At 32.8% G+C, this 13,188-nt stretch overlaps 1 long non-coding RNA gene across 2 annotated transcripts in view; it reads left to right on the plus strand.

Moving 5' to 3' along the window:
* The window catches only part of LOC144381638 (uncharacterized), a 97,687-nt gene that overhangs the window by 68,317 nt on the left and 16,182 nt on the right, over positions 1-13,188 (plus strand). For both annotated transcript variants that reach the window (XR_013447253.1, XR_013447254.1), the window contains 2 exons: positions 6,755-6,815; positions 7,793-7,873. This is a non-coding gene — a long non-coding RNA (uncharacterized LOC144381638). The remainder of the gene's footprint in view (positions 1-6,754; positions 6,816-7,792; positions 7,874-13,188) is intronic.

Below are 13,188 nucleotides of genomic sequence, written 5' to 3' on the forward strand. Positions count from 1 at the left end.
TTAAGTTATGATAGTTTTAAACCTGATGGCTACTAGAGGGGAGGTGTGTAGGGGGGGGATGGGTTAAACAGGTGATGGGGACTAAGGAGTACACTGGTCAAGAGCACCCGGTGCTGTATAAGTGTTGAATCATTATATTAGTTTCAGGTGTACTGAAATAATATAATAATATATTCAGTACACCTGAAACTAATATTCTATTGTATGTTAACTAATTGGAATTTAAATAAAAGCTTAAAAAAAAAGATATGACGGTTTCAGTCTCAAAATCAGAAGCCCTCTCTTTTTACATCATTGCAAAGTTAATAGCTCAGACAAAATAGAATTTTTCTAAACACTTTTATCTCTGTGAGAAAGAAAAAGAGTAGGAGAATATCAATTATGAGAATGGCCTAAATAAAAGATAAATGGCAGAGGCAATAGAATCTCAATACTACTGCATGGCAGCAGGATACATGTACCATTAGAAATGACTTACTTTAGAATGTTAAAAATGTTCTACATACATAATGTGGTAGGAGCAGGAAACAGGTATAAGGTATGTGTGACTTTTGCTAAAGATGTCTCAGCGTGAAAGAGAAATTTCAATGAGTATCCATTCTGCACTGCTGAAAATATGAGTGAGGTCATATCCACAAAAGCACCAAAAACATATAAATTTCAACCAAGGCATAATATGGTATAATAAACTGACTGATGAACACCTAAGGGTACATATAAAGACCCCAGGGATTCTTTTTGCTGTTGGAGTTGTAGAATGTACCTAACCATATTCAGAACTATAGGAACTTTGGTCAGTTGACTTCCTTACCATCCAATAACATTAAAACAATGATGCAAGCAGACAGATTTTCTTTTTATGAAAGTGGCACTTTGCTGGTAGAGATTTCAAATAAATTCTAAATCATCTCAAAATTCACATTGAAACAGGAAGACACTGATTATCCACTAGTAGTAATCAATCTTTTTGTGTTTTTGACACAATTCTGAATACAAGAAATTGAGTGGCATAATTGAAGAAATTGAAACATTCAAAAGCAACACAAGTCATCATTAATTACAGTAAAATTAAGTACTAAACTGTAAAAATATCTTCTACTGTCTATCAACACATCTAAGTTAATGTACTATTATGTGTTTGGTTGTCCTTCAACATTTTTATGTCACTGTTTGAATTAAACTATTGAATTGCCTAAATTCCTTAATGCAAAACTGGACCTCACAACGACAAAGTTTGCCTTTCTTGATTAGGAGAATTTTAAAAGATTTTAAACAAAGAGAAAAATAACTAAGAGCTAGTTGCATATTTCTTCCTCACACTTGCTTGAGCATTCTTTTGGGGATTAATATAACTGTCAGTGCAGGTGGCCCTACCAGCTAAATAGGGTGATTTGGATTAAGTGCTACATCTACCCAGAAACATGTCCCAACCTTGATTTTCTGAGTTTCATTGATTCTCACTATTTTAGAATTGTGAAAAAACTGTTACAAACCAAGTTTCAAAGGTTAGATCAGGAAAAAAACCAAAAACAAAAACTGGAAGACACAGGATTTGATGGTTTTGATTGAAGTGGGGTTTTTAAAAAAATGTCTCTGGCTTGAAATAATGCAAGAAAGCATAGAGGACTTATATGGGCATCAGGGGAGCGAAGAGGGGAAGAATTTATACATAGAGAGAAACTGCATACAGTTGCCAGTTTAAGATTATCAACATGAGCATGCACACTATATAAAAATTCTTGGTCTAAACTTAGGATTTCAAATTTGAGAGTCCTTTAGGAGTTCAACTCTAACGAACATCTATTTTATTTCTTTTAAGTGGAGTATACTGAAATATTTCACGTTATGAAAATACAGGACCACAAGAAAAATCTCAAAACTAAAATTTCAAATGATTAATCTTAATATTTGAGTTAATTTTATTTTAAAATATTTATTTGGGTTTGGGCATAGTAATATATTTTTATGGCTTAAGATTATTATGAAACCAGTATGCAAAAAAAAAAAAATACTCTCACTCTGTGTCCATAATATCCATTAACTTTCTTCTGTCTTTTTTTTACAAAGGGTATATATATATTTTTTTCATATTTTGACATATAAATAGTGGTATGCTATACATACTGCCCTTTTTTTCCTTTCTATTAATTAAAATATAGCTTAAAGATATTTGTTTTTGTAAGTGCATGAGTTTTTTTCCTTAATAAAAACCTTACTGAGATATGATTGACTTCTCTCAGCATAATGTCTTCTAGGTTTATTCATGTTGTCTTTTGTATTTCCCTCTTTTTAAAGGCTCAATGATATTCTGTTATATGTAAACATTACATTTTCTTATTCATCTATTGGTAGACATTAATGTAGTTTCCATATCTTGGCTATTATGGGTAATACTACAAGGAACACAAGAGTGCAGATATGTCTTCAATATCCTGCTTTTAATTCTTTTGGATACCCAGAAGTAGGATTGCTGGATCATATGGTGGTTCTATTTTTATCTTTATACTTTTTAAATAGCTGCTGCACCCAATGTCCACAATGGCCACACTCTGGAGAGAGCCAAGATGTCCATCAACACTTGAATGGATAAAGAAGATGTGGTATCTCTATACAATGGAATATTACTCAGCCATCAGAAAGGATGAATACTTACCACTTACATCAACATGGATAGAACTGGAGGGTATTATGCTGAGTGAGATAAGTCAATCAGAGAAAGACAATTATCATATAGTTTCACTCATGTGGAATATAAGAAACAGCACAGAGGATCATAAGGGAAAGGAGGAAAAACTGAGTGGAAAGTCATCAGGGAGGGAGAAAAACCATGAGAGACTCTTTTTTTTTTAAGATTTTATTTATTTATTTGACAGAGAAAGACACAGCGAGAGAGGAAACACAAGCAGGGGGAGTGGGAGACGGAGAAGCAGGCTTCCCGTGGAGCAGAGAGCCCAATGTGGGGCTCGATCCCAGGACCCTGGGGTCATGACCTGAGCCAAATGCAGACGCTTAACGACTGAGCCACCCAGGCGCCCCAACCATGAGAGACTCTTAACTATCAGAAACAAACTCAGGGCTGCTGAAGGGGAGGTAGGTGGAGGGATGAGGTAATTGGGTGATGGGCATTAAGGAGGGCACATGATGTGATGAGCCCTGGGTGTTATATGCAACTGATGAATTATTGACACTACATCTGAAACTAATGGTGTACTATATGTTGGCTAATTAAATTTAAATAAATAAATAGCTGCTGCACCATCTTACATCCCCACCAACAATGTACAAAGATTCCCTTTTCTCCACATCTTTGCCAATGCTTATTATGTTTTGTTTTTTGTTTTTTTTGTACTTTTTTGGTAGTAGTCATACTTTTGTTTCATTGAGATATAATTGCCATGTAACATTGTGTAAATTCAAGGTGTACAATGTGTTATTTGATACATTTGTATATTTCAATATGGTTCCCACTGCAGTGTTGGCTAACACCTTTATCACGTCACACTATCATCACTTCTTTTTGCAGTGGAGAACAATTAAGATCTAGTCTCTTAGTAACTTTGAAGTTTATAATACAGTATTGTTGAATATACTCTGTATGATGTGCATTAGATATATAGGACTTACTTATCTACTAGTTACTAGTCTGTACCCTTAAACAATATCTCCTCAATTTCTTCACCCCCTAGCCCCACCATTCTATTTTTTGTTTTTATAACTTCAACTTTTTTAGATTCCACATATAAATGATATCATACAATATTTGTTTATATCATGTCTGTCCATGTTGTTGCAAATGGCAGGATTTCCTTCTTTCTCAAGTGTGAATAGTATTCATTTTTTGTTCAAGTTTGATGAACACTTAGGTTGCTTCCATATCCTAATAGTCATTAGGCAATACACTGATTTGTATTTCCTTGATGATTAGTGATGTTGAGCATCTTTTCATATATCTGTTGGCCATTTGTATGTCTTCTTTGGAGAAATGTCTATTCAGGTCCTTTGCTCATTTTTTAGTTGCGTTATTTGGGTTTTTAGGCTATTGAGTTGTAAGATTTCCCTCTATAGTTTGGAAATCAACCTCTTATCAGATATGTGGTTTACAAACATTTTCTCCCATTCCATTGGCTACTTTTTCATTCCATTGATTGTTTCCTTTGCTGTGCAGAAGCTTTTTAGTTTGGTGTAATTCCATTTATTTTTCCTTTTGTTTCTTGTGCTCTTGGTGTCATAACCAAGAAATCATTGTCAAGACCAATGTCATCAGATGTTCTCCTATATTTTCTTTTAAGAGTGTTATAGTTTCAAGTCTTACACTTAAGTCTTCAATGCCCTTGAGTTAGTTTTATGTATAGTATAGGGTAGGGGTCCAATTTCATTGTTTTGCATGTGAATATCTAGTTTTCCCAACGTCTTTTGTTGAAGAAATTATCCTTTATCGTGTGTTCTTGGTGCCCTTGTTGACGATCAATTAACTGTATATGTGTAGGTTTATTTCTGGACTCTGTATTCATCTTATTCTATTTATTTACCAATTATTCTGAGTTTTTATATTTCTGTTTGTGATCTTTTTATATATAAGATGGTAATTTATTAAACATTTTCTATAAAATTTTATTGAAGTAAAACATACATCCTGTAAAGTGAACTAATCTGAAGTTTATAGCTTGAGGAATGTTTACAAGTTGTAGAGAAGAACACTCGTGATTTAGATACATATATTACTAGCACCAAAGAAGTCTGCTTTATATCTTCATTCCCTATGAAACCAAAAGTGCCATAGATCAATTTTGCTAAATATTATGTAATTTCTATTTAGTAATGGATTATATGATTATACTACATTTTTTTTAGGCATTCTAATGTTGAAAGTCATTTGATTTCCAATGACTGCTATGAGTATTTTGTACATGTCTTTTGTTGAATGCACTTATCTTCTCATTTTAGCCATTCTGTCATATATATATATATATATTTATATACATATAGTGCTACCTCAAACTTGTATTTTCACTCCGACTAATGATATTAGCACCTAGTCAGGTGCATATTTAGATATCCTTTTTTTTTTTTAATGAGCATTTTTTTCATCTGTTTGCTGATTTTCCTACTGAGTTATATTTTTTAAATTGACTTGAAGGATGCATTTATATATTCTGGGGCAATATCACCCTCTTGCAGTTATTTCACTCAGATGTACTAGGACCCTACATGAGATATTAAGGATGGGGTAAGAAGCTGGAGAATGCCTTACTGATGGTGCAGGTTTGGGAAAATATAGCAGCCTTCGCCATGGGAAAGTTGTTAAGGCTGCCTGGATGCCTCTTCCTACTCTTCTAATCTTGTAGATAAAAAGTCTTACTTTCCCCATCACATTTTCTGAGACATTCTTTTGAGAATAAAGATAAGTATCAGTGAAGACCACAGTACCAGTCCAGAGTGATTGAAGTGATGTAAACTGAGGATTCCTGGAAGATAAATCTTCCTAGGCACGTGTCCCAATCTTGGTTTTCTGACAATTCCATTGTTTTTTTAGCCTTTAGGGTTAAAGCATCAAATGCCATTCTAATATGAAATTTGGAAAGTGAATCGTTAGAAAATTGTTACAAAGTGAGTTTAAAAGTAAAATTGAACAAAAACCTAAGAAAAGGAGACAGGAATTGATGGTTTTGATCAATGTGAGATTGAAAAAACAAAGAGAAAGAAACAAGTAAACAAAAGCCTTTGCCTGAAATAACATAAGGAATCACAGTGAACTTATCAGAGGGAGGGAAGAGTAGAGATGGTAAGAGTGCATACATCATTACTTTCCAGTCCAATTTTTTTTTCCTCTGTAGTCTAGGGAGACTGCTTAAAGCCCTAATCTATTTTCTGTTAACCTCTATGACTCATGAAGGGGAACAGTCTTTGGGGGAAAGGAGAGGAAGGTTGTGAAAAGATCCAGCACATTTCAATGTGATTCTCTTCTGTTAATTAAGTTGACTTCTCAGCTCTTGACTTTCTTGGTTGTTCCCTAATGCTTTCAAATAGGTGGGGAGTTTTGTTTCAAATTGTGCTTGTTTTTTTATTATTGTTTTATATTTTATTTGTTGTTATTGTTTTAGTAATTTATCAAATTTTTTAGGGGAGTTCCATTATGCAATAAAGTGTATCTAGTACCCACCAACCTATATGGAAGTATAATTCCATCGATGATGATGATGATGATGATGACAATTTTTTTACAGACACAGAGAGAGAGAGTGTGTGTGTGGGGAAGGAAGGGGCAGAGGGAGAGGGGGAGAGAGAATCTTAAACAGGCTCCATGCCCAGTGCGGAGCCCAGTGTGGGGCTTGATCTCACAACCCTGATCATGACCTGACCGAAATCAAGAGTTGGACTCTTAACAGACTGAGCCACCCAGATGTCTCTATTGATTATTTTGAATTTATAAGAAACATTTGATCATAATATTCGTCTGTTAGATAAATGTATTTCCTCTGGTAAATGTTCCTTATCTATTAATAATCTTTGATACTCTTTAGCTCACTTTTTAAAATTGAATCTTGTCATTATGCTCTGTTAGTTCCTTTTATCATTACCTTTTACTGAATTACCTGAATTTTTCTGAATCAGTTATTTGCTAGAATATCCCAGTTTAGGAAAGGAGTATCATACAACAAAGTGTCAGTTATCTGAAGCCACTGCTTTCTGCAAATATAGTTTGTCTACATTCTCATGTAACCTTGTTTCCTGTATTAATTCGAATCCTATCAAGTCTATGGAGTACTGGCACAGCCTTATTCACCCTACTTCCAAAAGCAACTGATGCAAAGAAGGTATGTATCTTTCTATCTTAGATAATGCACATTTTATTTAGTAAGTATGTTTCCTGATGGCTGAGATCTACCACTGCATGGCCTTTTCATCCAGACTGCTCTCTGAGGCTACTTTTTTTCCCACCTACTATTGCACAGTTCCTTCTTGGTCTTGCATTTTTGGTTGGGATAGGCAGGCTTTTGCAATATTAGTAAATATGTACATCTAAGTTGCATAATTATACTCTGCTATATGATTAAAACATTTTATAATTAAAAAGGTAATGGTAACATGATATTATGAGGAATGAAGAGGAAGTGTCAAGGACATTTTCAGGAATTTTGTTTATGTAACTAAGAATTTTATCAATCTGACATTAAATAACTGCCTGGAAACTGCCAATTCTGAAAAATTATCTTTTAATGTCTTTTTTTGGTCAGATATTTGAATTTCCTTTTTTATATCTTAGTACTAATCAATCTATTATTTTGACATATCATTTATAAAACTCTTCATATTATATCTCTTTTACTTGTTTGATTCTAGGTATAACTTCATTTGGATATGTGCTCTGTCTCACAAATCATATATTCAACTTCTAAAGAATAAGATCACTTTTATCTTTTTCCTCTCTCACAGGGTTCTGCACACAGTGATGATGTAAAATATCTGTAGATCATTAACCAGCTAGCCATCTATCTTTATGTTAGCAGCTTTTGCTAAAGCCCCAAGCTTGCTGGTATTGGCAATTTGGCTTCTTAGAAAAGACTGCAAATTGTGATTACTTAAATGGAGTCTTGATTTATAACTGCTGCCTGATGGTGTGATTGTTCTAAGGATGGAAGTCTGTAAATGCTGAAAACTCTACCATGTGACTTCAAAATTTGCTAATATTCAGTTCTCATTATTTTGTTTAGCTAATAATAAAATTGTGAATAACTACTTGTCTGTATATACATCAAATAAATTATATCTTTTTTCATTTAACCCTTTTTAGTCTTCAAGCAAGCTTTTAAAAGAGTGTCTTTTCTATTCCAAAAAGAAGTGACCGCTTAAAAAGTCCCAAATGACTTTGCAGGTGAGTCTGGGATTTAGATGGGATAGTATTTAGATGGAGTAACTTATTTTTTGCACCATAAAACAGCTATTTTTCCTAAATTCAGCAGAATATCACACAACAAAAAGTTTTTTTTAAAACCCCTTTGACAAAATAGTTTTGTGTCCAATGCTATTGCCCATGTCAAACATCACAACAGAGATTTTTTAGCATAATGGTCCCCTTTCATATCAAAACATGGTCGATAAGGTCAGCATCTATATGTACCAGTAAAATAGACATTTAAATCAATATGACTTACTATAAATACTTTTTGATAATAGTATCAAATTGTGGTATATATGCTTTAGTTTCAACTAAATATCTATTATCTATCAGAAAGTAAAATTAGTAGTTCTGTTGATGTGTACTTTCTCTGGTTACTATAATATATGTTGCAAATAACTAAGAAAAATTTACTCATTTTAGAGTATATTACATTTGGGATTTATTATATATCAAAAGTAATATTACTAAAAAGTAATCTAATTTAGCTTACCAAATTTTATATTCATAAAATATAGATAAAATCAGAACAAATAACTATTGAGGTTATGATGCAATTTTTTATCTTTAAGGCAATAAGTCTATTCATTTTGTTGGCATATTCAGATTTGACCCAGTGGTATATAAGTCATGGAATAGAATTATACTTTATGTTTGAGTTTATTACCCTTTGAAGATAAAATGTTGCCTTTTTGTTTGGAATGGGAAACCCAACTCTGAATTTTCCACTAAAATACTTTTTTTTATAATTACTCCTTATGGGAATGAAAAAATTTTGTATTAGAGCATAATCCAATAAATAGTGGATTAGTGATGACACATCTTTAGAAGAGACTGACAGACATTTGATTTTTTATGTCTGAAAATCCTGTCAACATCGGCATTTTTGGACTATACACGGTCTCTGGGCTGCAGTCAGGGCCATCTGTCTGAGTGGCAAACTGCCTATTCATAAATTAGTTGGACCATTTCATCAGGGCAAAAATGCCAAGGAATAATAACTACAAAAGAGCAGATTATATATTTCACCACCTGCTGCTGCATCTATAGAAAACTCACATTCACTACTGTGTTGTTGTCACCAATACTGATGCTGTCTAATCTTCCTGATGTGGGGCCCCAAAAAGAGGCATGATGGAGACATTTTAGGTTATCTAAGATGTTAATATAATTTACATATCAATCTTGAACCGAAAGGAACAGGCTAGAATAATCTGTGAAGCACACATCCAGATAAACAAGTCCAGGAGACATTAAAAGTAAGTTTATATATATGTAATAACATTAAAGTGATGGTTGTCATTGTTATACAATAGTGATACCTTTTCACATGAGACAACTTCAGTAATTATAATAAATATTTTAATAATGAGTAAAGGAAAAGAAAATGTGTGCACGTGTGTGTGCATTTCTTCAGGAAAATAGAATGTTTGGGTTTTCATACCAATAACTTATTGGAAATAAATCACTCCATTTGTTCTCAGTTAGATAAAAAGTTATATAAATTAACATAATTTATGTATAATTTGCCATTTATTTTGTAATTCTTCTGATGATATCTAATGAAATCACTCAAAAGATTGTTGGTCTCTCTTGTGTCTTCTTAGGAATCAGGAATTAGTTCATCTTTTATCACAAATATTATGTATACCAATCTTCTCTTAGAGCCATTCATTTTCTTTCCCAGGAATACATTTACTTTCACAAAAAATGAGTGGGAAAATGTTCTATAAATTAACTGACTACTTTAAATAGTTTGGTTCTTATATTATTTTATAACCATCTTGTGTTTTGATTGTGAAAATGATCTAAGTTTGGTAACTTCTCTATCAATTTCCACACACAGTAAGTATATGTAGCATTTTTCCAACCATCATAGTATCTCAAAGCATAGGGAATGTACCTAGTGTAATAATGCAGACTGGTAAAGTTGACTATGAAAGAAGTTTAAGCAGTTTTTGCACATTCTAAAGATTCCTTCACTGTCAATTAAAAATGAAGTTTTTTTGTATGATGAATAATGGAATAGCATATGAATGCTAATGGAAAGGAGCTGAGAGTAGACACAATTTCTAATATATTATGTGGAATCCTGGCAATACGCCATAATGAAAGTGCTCAACTTGTACCATTATGGGAGTTCCAGTGCACCTTCAATATCAATCCAATAGCCCACTATATCATCTTTCTGTTCCATTGAATAGGATGTTGTAAAGAAATAAAATATGTTAGCTTTGCAGAATCAGCAAAACTTTGTGAGGCTATACCTTTTAAAAAATTAGATCCCTTTCCTACCTTGAATGACCCAGAAGTTTTAATTTAATGAAATCATTAGCCTACAACATAAAGCCAATAACTTAGGAGGGAAGTCTATGATTCAATCTTCATACCTCTTCCATCTAACATTTTTATTGTTATACATGAAAATGTTCATTTTTGAATGATTATTTTAAGCTATAAGCTGTTGATACTGAGCTTTACATGTCTAACCTCCAAATATTCATTACACATTGGGTTATATTAAAGGGTGGTTTTATTCTTTGAGTTTTTATTATAAACTGTGTTCTATCCACTTTAGGAATTTAAAATTTTTTAAAGAACATTATAAAGACTTAAAGTCTCAACACTTCATAGATCAAATCTATGTATCACAAAATAAAATGTTGAAATCAAGCAAAAGGAATAAATCATGTTCTATGGGATTCAGAAAAGGGAAAGTAGATATTCCACTGAAGACAGAAAAAAAAGATCTTCATGGGGAGATATTGTATTTGACTTTGACCTTGGATAATCATTTGGGCAGGGAAACAAAGCCTGCCTAAAATGGAGGATGACGATGGACAACAGAAAATCCAGCTACATCTCATCAATAAGTTATCAAGAAAAATCACAAGCAATCGCACTCTAATCCAGAGAGAGGGTCACAAACATAAACAGAGACCCACTCTGGGGTAAAGGTATAAATAGAAGACTAAAGATTGAGGGTGAAGCAAGAATATTAAGTTGAAAAAATTCTTTTATAATCCTAACTGCACAAAATAACTCTAGAGGAATTTTATGCCAGTGATGCCCTGACAGTAACCATAGCAAAAAAGTAAAACAAAACAAAACAAAGCAGAAATCTCAACTCTGGACTAGATTGATTAAATCCCCACAACATCCATCAAGCAGAAAAAATGTAAGCTCTTTTCCAGGAATGAATATTATTAGCCTCAGTCTCTGCTGGTCTATCTCCACAATTCAGTGACCAACACTCAAATACAATTATAAGAAACAGACAAAAAGAGAAAAAAAAATGCCAACCCACTTTCAAGAGACAAAGTAAGCAGTAAAACCAGACTCAGAGATGAATCCGTGTGTTGGAACTAAAATACAGAAAATTTTAAATAACTATTACATTGTATAACAGATAATGTGTGACATATACATTAAAGTTTTTAGTAGGAAAGAGAAAATATGCATAATTATGGAGAATTTCAGAAGGTAATAGAAATAAAAGTCAAGTAGAAATGCTAGAAATTAAAGCTATTGTAGCAAAGATGAATTTTTTTGAAAAGCTCATAAATGGACTCATCATAGTTGAGTAAAGAACCAGGAAATTTGAAAATAGGTCATTAGAAATTAACCATACTACATAGAGAAGAAGAATTATAAGAAAAAAATGTACATTTTTGGAATCTCAAAGGAAGAGAGAAAATAGGGAAGAAATATTTAAAGAGATAGTGGCTGAAAATTTTCCAAAAATAATAAAAAAAATCCCAAAATTCAGGTCCAACAATCACAGTGGACCCCAAACAAGATGGACAACACCCACAAACACATACCACCTAGACATTTCATAATTAAATTGCTGAAAATCAAAGATATAGAGAAAGTATTGGAGGTATCCAGACAAAAAGACTCATTACCAAAGAAGCATAGATAATAAACATAGCAGGCTTACATTTTGAAACTGTGCAAACCAGAAGACAATGGGTGACTTCTTCAAAATACTGAAAAAAAAAATTATCAGCCCAGAATTCTACACTGTACAAAAATATCTTGGAAAAATAAAAGAAAAAAAGACTTTCAGCCAAATGAAAACTGAAAGAATTTATTGCCAACAGATCAGTGCGGGGAAATAGATTTGGTAATGAATTATTTGACTTTGAATAAAAATGTGCAAAATGCAGTGGGATGTGATGTTGATCTCAAGGAAGCAGTCTGAATAGGGACTATAAATTTTGGAGGGGTAGACATTTAGAGGAACGTAAAAAGCATGCCATCTCTCAGAAACTGGGTTCAGAGATTGAGAAAGGCACTGGGATTATGGTCTTTAAGTTGAGTCCAGATATGGAAAAATGGAATAGGCATAATCAAAATGGTTTATGTGAGCAGTAACAAAAAATTGCTGTGGAAAGATAGCTATGGAATTAAGAAAAATAATAGAGAAATACTTTATTAATTAAATGTGCTTAACTTGATAAATCAATTAATGTTTTTAAAGTTTATTATATAATGAAATAGCTTTGCAGAGTGTTTTTCTGATTATGTATTTTGAATATTAAGTTAATTAGCTCAATATCAATATATATTAAGTGCTAAATATACATTTAAAATAAACATATTATATATTACAATTTTAAATTTTTAATGATTATGTTGTAAAATTTGATGCTACTAAGTTTTTGCCACTTCGTGTTTTACACATTTATATCTCTCCTTATAAAATAAAGACTATAGCCATCAGTCCTTACAATAACTTCAAATCAAAGAGCTTTAAGTAGAAGAGCACTTTTCTGTTAAGTAAGTTTAAATAGTTCCTCTCAATATCTAATGTACAAAATCTTGTTAAAATACAGAATTCAGACATTATACTATGTGGTATCTGAGGTAATGCAATTCTAACATACACAGCAGCATCTTCGCTATTGTCTGAATCCACAGTTTTGAGTGGCAAAACAGTACCAAGATACATGGTACGCAAACTCAAATTGTTAAAGCAGGGTTATTAATGAGACATTACCAAACGTGATGCAAGGAGAAGCTTGACAAATGCTTGTACATTAAATTTTGGTGTTTCTTGCTGCTCTCAGAAACCAGAAATCACCAAGTAAAACACTCAGAGCTAGCCTGACAGCTGAAGAAAGGCCAATTAGAAGAGAGTTGAGGTGCTTCATAGAATAGTCATCGAGCCAAACGCCAAACGTACACGTCAGGTCATCCAGGCCCTAGCCAACATACAAGCCGCATACAAAGTAATGAGAGAGCATAGCAGAGGTCATTTAGGTTGGCTGAGACAGAGGCCTGAA

The sequence above is a fragment of the Halichoerus grypus genome, chromosome 4, assembly GCF_964656455.1.
Source record: "Halichoerus grypus chromosome 4, mHalGry1.hap1.1, whole genome shotgun sequence".
NCBI classification, from domain to species: Eukaryota; Metazoa; Chordata; class Mammalia; order Carnivora; family Phocidae; genus Halichoerus; species Halichoerus grypus.